The sequence below is a fragment of the Nansenia antarctica genome (genome assembly GCF_963989245.1).
Source record: "Nansenia antarctica genome assembly, chromosome: 15".
Taxonomy (NCBI): Eukaryota; Metazoa; Chordata; class Actinopteri; order Argentiniformes; family Microstomatidae; genus Nansenia; species Nansenia antarctica.
The window spans coordinates 9,310,182-9,320,181 of record NC_137685.1 but is presented as its reverse complement, the minus strand read 5'-3'; the positions used below and the strand labels follow the sequence as shown (position 1 = coordinate 9,320,181).

The 10,000-nt window shown below is 41.5% G+C and overlaps 1 protein-coding gene across 1 annotated transcript in view; it reads left to right on the top strand.

Moving 5' to 3' along the window:
- Positions 1-10,000, top strand: part of rnf123 (ring finger protein 123) — a gene marked incomplete at its 3' end in the record, with an annotated part of 162,270 nt that overhangs the window by 114,301 nt on the left and 37,969 nt on the right. The window lies entirely within an intron of this gene.

The window sequence follows — 10,000 nt, the reverse complement described above, 5'->3', positions numbered from 1 at the left end:
CTGAGGTCTGACAGCACAACCACGGTGTGGGGACTCGAAATCGGTGTGGGGACCCAAAACGGGTCCCCACACCGATTTTCATTGAATTTGGTAGAAAAAGTGTTGCTGATATGTCTAGTGCAAATATTTCTATGTTTTAAATTTTGACCCACACTGCTACATAAGTCTGAAAAGAGTGCTTAATCAGTGTTTAGAGTGCGCCCCTGGTGGCGAAATCGCCATTTTTTACTATTTTTTTCACAGAAATGGCAGAAATTTTAACACACATTTAACACTCCTGCAGCCAATCATATGAGCTGCCTGTCTGTCACGTGCACTTTGCATCAAGCACATGATTGGGGGTGGAGACAGGTGTGCAGGTTTGGCTGAAGATCTAATTAGTGGGGACGGAGCACACTTCGTTTCGCGTTGTGCCGTTGGAGAATAATACAAGATTGTGCGCGAGTGTGCGCGCGAGACGAGTGTGTGCGCGCGACGCGAGAGTTTTTGCAGGGTGAAACGCTAGCAAATATACTGGCTGAGTGTTCTGACAGAGAACGCTGGTTAACATTGGTCTTATTATTGTGACTAGAAAGTGTGTGACTATAATTCCATGGTGTAAATAGCAGTGGCGGCTGGTTTTTGGGTGGGGCACAGGTTATGGCACTTGTTTTTATTACCTTTCCATGTTTTACAAAGCAAATTCCTTGTATGTGTGAACGTACTTGGCAATACACTTTTCTGATTCTGATTCTGATGGGGGCATGCTTTTAAAATCTGTACCTATTACAGTATTTCCATAATTTCCTAATTCATATTTCTCCATATTTTAATAACGCAGGGTATTTGCAACATAGCAATTACCAGGAAGTGAATTAAGATATAAGATAATATGGGACCTTTATTGTTAAAACTATACTGAGCACAGTTCCCTCTCGAAAAGGTTAAATATACACCTCGTTCCAAATTATTATGCAAACAGAGTTTCAAAACATTTTATAGGTTGTAAAGAACAAACAATTGTGATGAATTTAGGGTTAGGAGGTCATATTAGGAGGTCATATTTACTGAAATCAAAAGCTATTTCAAACAAAAACATCTTACAGTTTTTCTCAATTGCTTTGGTGCATTTCTCTGATCAGAATTGAAATTCTCATAACTGTTAGTTCAACCTCCACAACATTTAGTCATTTGTGCACATCATAGTAGCAGTTTCTCATTCCTTCAAACAAATTGCAAATGCTTTTGGACATGCATCAATTGCTGTCATACAAATCTCTGCTGTTTTATAACATTATCATTTGCTTATGTCATGTCAGTCAAAATGAACTATACTTTTGGATGCTTAATAGTCATTCCCTATAAAACTAAGTCCTCATTTCATTGCTTGAGTCATTACATCCAAAAATGTTGAACAAGTTGTCAAAATCTGTCAAGCAAATTGTATACATTTCTTTATCATTTTTCCTGAAAATGTCTCCCAAATTGAACAATTTCTCTCTGTTATTGTTCACTACAGTAATATGGGTTAAAGCCGTATATCTCATGTTTACTGTACATTACTGTAATTTTACTCTGCACCACATAGACAAGACAAGGCAAGACAACCTTGCAGAGGTGGAAAAGGGCCCCTTTTTACTCCACAACAAGAGGAAGCCATGTGTGCAATGGTGATTGCAAACAATGCCATAAGGTTGAGAGAGATACAAAGCGCTGTTATAGAGGATGACAATATCTTTGGGAATATTGAATCCGTTTCAATCGCTACAATTGACTGCTCAGGAGAAATGAAATGCGCATGAAACAATTGTACAATGTGCCATTTGAACGGAACAGCGACAGAGTGAAGGAGATCCGTCACCAGTATGTACAGGTAAAACATTTATGTGTTCTATGCATACTCTAATGTCCAGTGCTGTAAACTGGTTACTTTGTGTAGTGCCATGCAGTACACTTACATGACAATTCATACTGTACAATATGTTGTCCAAAATGAGTTTTTTTCTCTCTCTCTCTATTCTGGGATAAAGTGTGTACTGGAGCTGGAGGCCAGGGAACCGCTGCACACATTCATATACGTTGATGAGGCGTTAATCTGGCAAAAGGTAGAAGGCGTGGCAGAAATCACATTGGACAGAGAGCAACCATTGATGTCCCAGGCCAACGAGGAGGGAATATTACAATGTGTGCAGCCGTCTCAGAAAACGGCGTCCTCACCCATATACCCTGTCTTGGTCCACACAACACAACATCTGCTGACTTTTTTAGACACTCTTTACAGGGACATAATCCCTGAGAATGAGAGGGGTCTAAATGGAGACCATCTGAACAAGTATGTTGTTGTATGGGATAATGTGCGTTTTCACCACTCAGATCTGGTCAGACAGTGGTTTGCAGCACATGAAAGGATGCTGGTGGAATATCTCCCTCCCTACTCGCCATTCCTGAATCCAATAGAGGAGTTTTTCTCTGCCTGGAGGTGGAAGGTATATGACCGGCATCCACATACCCAAATGGCCTTGCTAGGGTGGATTCGCCACTCAGGGAGATACTTTCCTCGCTGCATTACCAGGGATGATATTCGCTGTGATGTCGATGAAAATATGTGGCCAGACAGACAGGAACGTCTGGATGTCAATGAATGATTTACAGTATGTTGGATGTTCCAATTCAGTTCCAATATGTACTGCAATATTGTTTACAGTTGTGCACAGCTCTACCCAAAGGGTGTTTCTTATGTTTGTGGTAAACAAGTTTGTATTTTTCTTTTGCACAATGCTGTGAACAAATTAGAATTGCAAAGTGCATATGCAGTAAAAATGTGAAACATAACTATTCAGCGTCTTGTACTCATTTACCTCACTAAATACAGTAATGTGTAACCCACTGTAGATTTCAAATGGCTGTGCAAATAGTGTATAGTACTGTCTTGAGCATTTTCAGGTAGTGTCACCAAGATCTGACTTTTTTGCATTGGAAAACACTTAGAGTGAACTGTCATAATGAAAACATGACAAAGCCATTTGACTATCTTGTTCATAAACAATGGTGTCAGGACTTTTCATTTTGATGACACTGACACTTTCATTGACATGAATACTTGCTTTTGAGGAATGAACTATCCATTTTGAGCAAGTGACACGCTTTTGCAGGTTAACACCTAGGTTTTGCAGTTTGTACTAATTGTTCTGAGAAATGCACTAACTGTTGTGCAAATGTTAATAGTGATGTGAGAAATGCACCAAAGCGACTGAGAAAAACTGTAACAGGTCAAGTTACATGTTAACATAGGACCCCTTCTTTGATATCACCTTCACAATTCTTGCATCCATTGAACTTGTGAGTTTTTGGACAGTTTCTGCTTGAATTTCTTTGCAGGATGCCAGAATAGCCTCCCAGAGCTGCTGTTTTGATGTGAACTGCCTCCCACCCTCATATATATTTTTGCTTGAGGATGCTCCAAAGGTTCTCAATAGGGTTGAGGTCAGGGGAAGATGGGGGCCACACCATGAGTTTCTCTCCTTTTATGCCTATAGCAGCCAATGACACAGAGGTATTCTGGTGATGTCTCCCCTCCCCCGCCCCAACCTGCAGCTGACCTGGCTGTGACCTTTCAGAGGGCCAAGCAGTATGGCACCAATTCAGTCTGAGAAACAGACCAACAGAAAATCTGCAGCAGTAGTTTTATTAACAGTAGACTGATTTTATTTTAAGTTTATATCATTCTAATAACATACTATTGTGATTTATTTATTTTTTTATCTGTATTTCCTGTTAAAATATATTGAGCATATAATTGAGCGCTGTTTGGTGATACATTGGGCTAGAGACTAAAGTTCAGGAGGTCGGCAATGTTAAATGAACGGCTGAGGCCTGAGTGTGCTGCTAGCTGTGGAAGGTGCTGTGTGGGGGAGGGGGAGGCGAATAGTGAGTGACTAAATTGAGCGCTGTTTGGTGATACATTGGGCTAGAGACTTGAAATCACGTTTGGCTGAAAGCTGGCATCCCACTGATGGCGTGTGTCTTTTTCTGTTCCCCTGGCTACATAGGAAGTGTCCCTAAAGTTCAGGAGGTCGGCAATGTTAAATGAACGGCTGAGGCCTGAGTGTATTAGTAATAAGTACTATATTTGTAATTTTAAGGAGAGTTCTGTAAATGCGTTAATGTAGTGTACCAAAACTGTGTATTAAAAATGACTACATTCTCAATCATGCAAGCCATATAATGGTTTAAATTATAATTTTTTTTAAAACTGTTGTTTTATCTTTAAATAATTACAAAACATAAAGGGATTAAGCAGTTCTACATTTCTGAATAATAATTATTCATCTTGTTCCAGAAAACCAGTTATTCCCGTGTGCATTGAATGCAGCAGTAGCTTTGGGGAAAGTTTGGAGGTGCAGGTGGTTAATTGATGTCTCCCCTCCCCCGCCCCAACCTGCAGCTGACCTGGCTGTGACCTTTCAGAGGGCCAAGCAGTATGGAACCAATTCAGTCTGAGAAACAGACCAACAGAAATCTGCAGCAGTAGTTTTATTAACAGTAGACTGATTTTATTTTAAGTTTATATCATTCTAATAACATACTATTGTGATTATTTATTTATTTTTTAAAATCTGTATTTCCTGTTTTTTCACTGTTAAAATATATTGAGCATATAATTGAGTGCTGTTTGGTGATACATTGGGCTAGAGACTTGAAATCACTTTTGGCTGAAAGCTGGCATCCCACTGATGGTGTGTGTCTTTTTCTGTTCCCCTGGCTACATAGGAAGTGTCCCAAAAGTGAGCCTAAAGTTCAGGAGGTCGCCAATGTTAAACGGCTGAGTGGGGAGGGGTAGTGAGTGACTAAATTGAGTGCTGTTTGGTGATACATTGGGCTAGAGACCTGAAATCACTTTTGGCTGAAAGCTGGCATCCCACTGATGGTGTGTGTCTTTTTCTGTTCCCCTGGCTACATAGGAAGTGCCCCAAAAGTGAGCCTAAAGTTCAGGAGGTCGCCAATGTTAAACGGCTGAGTGGGGAGGGGTAGTGAGTGACTAAATTGAGTGCTGTTTGGTGATACATTGGGCTAGAGACCTGAAATCACTTTTGGCTGAAAGCTGGCATCCCACTGATGGTGTGTGTCTTTTTCTGTTCCCCTGGCTACATAGGAAGTGTCCCAAACGTGAGCCTAAAGTTCAGGAGGTCGGCAATGTTAAATGAACAGCAGAGGCCTGTGTGTTGCTATCTGTGGAAGGTGCTGTGTGGGGGAGGGGTAGGCGAATAGTGATTGGTTCTCAGTTAACAAGCAGGCCCAGGAATGCACAAAATGCATCCATTTTCCAAAAGCTACTGGCTTAATATGCTCCATCACAGTTTGATGACTTTTCAGGGTTTGACTTTTACAAAGGATATTGTATGTATTTATTTTAACCCTTTTAAGAGTATTGTCATATATGGTGAGATTACAATTATATGAACTCCAACTGCAAGTCTCACAGTGCTAAAGTTAACAAAAAGCATATCATAAACATTCTGGTTATTTTATTTTAGTAAAAAAATCGCTCTCTGCATGGCTGACATGGTGGGAGAGAAGCTAAGAGAAATTCTCGATTATGGACATGAGTGCGCCAGCACGGCACGGGTCCCACCGTGAGCCGGTCATGAAGGAAGGTTAATTGAACAGAGCGAGGCAGATTTCAGCAGAACAGAAACTTAACTGTGTGGGGGAGGGGTGCAAATCAGTGCTCTGTCTGCATAGTGCACAACTAAATTGAGCGCTGTTTGGTGATACATTGGGCTAGAGACTTGAAATAACTTTTGGCTGAAAGCTGGCATCCCACTGATGGCGTGTGTCTTTTTCTGTTCACCTGGCTACATAGGAAGTGTCCCAAAAGTGAGCCTAAAGTTCAGGAGGTCGGCAATGTAATGTCAATGGAGGCGTATCCCCAATAAGTTAAACCCTGTTTGGCCATACAATGGACTAGAGACTTGAAAACAATTTTGTCTGAAAGCTGGCATCCCACTGATGGTGTGTGTCTTTTTCTGTTCCCCTGGCTACATAGGAAGTGTCCCAAAAGTGAGCCTAAAGTTCAGGAGGTCGGCAATGTTAAATGAACAGCAGAGGCCTGTGTGTTGCTGTCTGTGGAAGGTGCTGTGTGGGGGAGGGGGAGGCGAATAGTGATTGGTTCTCAGTTAACTAGCAGGCCCAGGAATGCACAAAATGCATCCATTTTCCAAAAGCTACTGGCTTAATATGCTCCATCACAGTTTGATGACTTTTCAGGGTTTGACTTTTACAAAGGATATTGTATGTATTTATTTTAACCCTTTTAAGAGTATTGTCATATATGGTGAGATTACAATTATATGAACTCCAACTGCAAGTCTCACAGTGCTAAAGTTAACAAAAAGCATATCATAAACATTCTGGTTATTTTATTTTAGTAAAAAAATCGCTCTCTGCATGGCTGACATGGTGGGAGAGAAGCTAAGAGAAATTCTCGATTATGGACATGAGTGCGCCAGCACGGCACGGGTCCCACCGTGAGCCGGTCATGAAGGAAGGTTAATTGAACAGAGCGAGGCAGATTTCAGCAGAACAGAAACTTAACTGTGTGGGGGAGGGGTGCAAATCAGTGCTCTGTCTGCATAGTGCACAACTAAATTGAGCGCTGTTTGGTGATACATTGGGCTAGAGACTTGAAATCACTTTTGGCTGAAAGCTGGCATCCCACTGATGGCGTGTGTCTTTTTCTGTTCACCTGGCTACATAGGAAGTGTCCCAAAAGTGAGCCTAAAGTTCAGGAGGTCGGCAATGTAATGTCAATGGAGGCCTATCCCCAATAAGTTAAACCCTGTTTGGCCATACAATGGACTAGAGACTTGAAAACAATTTTGTCTGAAAGCTGGCATCCCACTGATGGTGTGTGTCTTTTTCTGTTCCCCTGGCTACATAGGAAGTGTCCCAAAAGTGAGCCTAAAGTTCAGGAGGTCGGCAATGTTAAATGAACAGCAGAGGCCTGTGTTTTGCTGTCTGTGGAAGGTGCTGTGTGGGGGAGGGGGAGGCGAATAGTGATTGGTTCTCAGTTAACTAGCAGGCCCAGGAATGCACAAAATGCATCCATTTTCCAAAAGCTACTGGCTTAATATGCTCCATCACAGTTTGATGACTTTTCAGGGTTTGACTTTTACAAAGGATATTGTATGTATTTATTTTAACCTTAAAGTTCAGGAGGTCGGCAATGTTAAATGAACGGCTGAGGCCTGAGTGTGCTGCTGTCTGTGGAAGGTGCTGTGTGGGGGAGGGGTAGGCGAATAGTGAGTGACTAAATTGAGCGCTGTTTGGTGATACATTGGGCTAGAGAGTATTGAGTTACATGCTAAGCTGTATCAGTGCTAACTAGAGTACTGAGTTACATGCTAAGCTGTATCAGTGCTAACTAGAGTACTGAGTTACATGCTAAGCTGTATCAGTGCTAACTAGAGTACTGAGTTACATGCTAAGCTGTATCAGTGCTAACTAGTGTATTGAGTTACATGCTAAGCTGTATCAGTGCTAACTAGAGTACTGAGTTACATGCTAAGCTGTATCAGTGCTAACTAGAGTACTGAGTTACATGCTAAGCTGTATCAGTGCTAACTAGAGTACTGAGTTACATGCTAAGCTGTATCAGTGCTAACTAGAGTATTGAGTTACATGCTAAGCTGTATCAGTGCTAACTAGAGTACTGAGTTACATGCTAAGCTGTATCAGTGCTAACTACTGTACTGAGTTATATGCTAAGCTGTATCAGTGCTAACTAGAGTACTGAGTTACATGCTAAGCTGTAACCCGAGTTAACAATAACTATACAATTATAGTGACAATAACAACAATAACAACAATAACATAGTGACAATAACTCACTATGTCAACCCGAGTGCGCTCCCGGGAGATTAAACAAACGCACCCAAAGTCTTCAAGGGTTCAGGGCTTGGATAAGGGCTCCATTTGGGATTCAACCAAAGTGTGTTAAGGTGTTCCCCAGAAAGATGGTAACATCTGAAAGTGTGTTAAGGTGTTCCCCAGAAAGATGGTAACATCTGAAAGTGTGTTATGGTGTCCCCAGAAAGATGGTAACATCTGAAAGTGTGTTATGGTGTCCCCAGAAAGATAGTAACATCTGAAAGTGTGTTATGGTGTCCCCAGAAAGATGGTAACATCTGAAAGTGTGTTATGGTGTCCCCGGAAAGATAGTAATATCTGAAAGTGTGTTATGGTGTCCCCAGAAAGATAGTAATATCTGAAAGTGTGTTATGGTGTCCCCAGAAAGATAGCAACCTGAGACTCCCCACATGGGTGGAAGAAGTCATGTCTTGAAAAAAGTATTGAATATTGCTAATTTGAAGTGAGATTCTGGTTCCTGAATTTTTTCTGATCATGCCTGATTTTTCTCAGTGCTGTACGGTGTCTAGAAAGGGGTGTCCCCACACGGGAGGTCCTAGTCATATTGTCCCACAATGTAGCATAAACAAGTATGTGTGTGTGTGTGTGTGTGTGTGTGTGTGTGTGTGTGTGTGTGAGTGTGTGAGTGTGATTAATGCTCTGGTCTCAGCGGCTGCCTCCTCCTCCTCCAGTCTCTCCACTTCCACACGGCTTCACAGGGAAATCAATACCTCTGTCGTCTCCTTCTGATCTGATCTGATCGCTCCGTTTGACTTAAATCAAGACGTCTGTTTCACTCTGGTTCAGAGCTGCTGTTCCCTTTATCCTTGAGTCACTGCTTCCCTATAAATATATTATATATATATAGTTTCCCTATATTATATATAAACTTTTCTTTTCAACTCTTTGGGCATGGTCAATAGTTATTTTTGGATTCCAATTACTTTTGAAGTACTACTAAGCACTGTTTTTGCCATCCAGCTGGTCCTATTGCGAGAGGATAGTGACGACCACAGCAGTGGTTTTGATACTTCCATGTTAAATAAGATTCAGGGAGCACAGATGTATTTTTATGGCGTTCCGAAATTAACGATATGAGGCTGGGAGGGAAAAATCACAGTATACCCATTACCACTAGAAAAAAACTAGACTACACCACTGGCTACAATACATAGAAGAGTAGAGATGCTGATTCAAGAAACATAGAGTGGTCTCTTAATTTTTGTCCAGAGCTGTATATGTACTAACTTGTGAGGGTTGATTTTATTCACCAGAAATCTATAAATGAGGACGCTTCATCAAAGTGTTTATTGCTAGGTAGATACCACATAAAACACTTGTGTCTAGGTGGTGAGTGTTCCGGTGTGTTCAATCCGGAGCGTTCTATCACGACGACTGCCGATGGCCGCTGGCCTAAGCCTGATTACTCTTCCTGCTATGACTGGTGGATTGATGATTCACTTGCTTAGTCAAATGTATTGATTGTAAGTCGCTTTGGAATAAGGCGTCTGCTAAATGCCAAAAATGTAAATGGCACTCTTTAGCAGTTGGTGAGTTAAGAGGCGTCCGTCCGTACTGGTTTCTGTTTCTGTTCAGACTGGTTTGTGTGTGTCTGCTGGTTCTCTTCAGGTCTGTCCAGACTGGTTTGTGTGTGTGTGTGTGTGTGTGTGTGTCAGGGTTTCCGTTAGAAAAAATTGCCGCCGGACATCGTGTCCGGGAACATTTCGATTTACCGGACAAACGTGAATTATTCCGGTCATCATATTAAAATATAATATAGCTGTTTGTCGCGGTGATTACTGTTGTGTAGCGGCCTATATATGCCATTTAATGTCTATTTCTCATCCGATACGATTAGATGCGAGCTATATAATAATATAACATGATTCGCATGCGCGCTATGCCATTATGTCCAGCGCTGAACGGGCGCCTCACTGGGAACTGAACAGACAGCATCGATCAATGAACGGACTCCACATTACGTTAACTGAAGTTTGTTAAATTGTTTGGGATTAATGTGAGTTTTCTATTTTCTCTTTCCAGTTTTACCCTTTTTTTATCATCAATAAAACAACGTCATTTCTATAACCAGGTCTCGCTGGTTGGGAAGGCA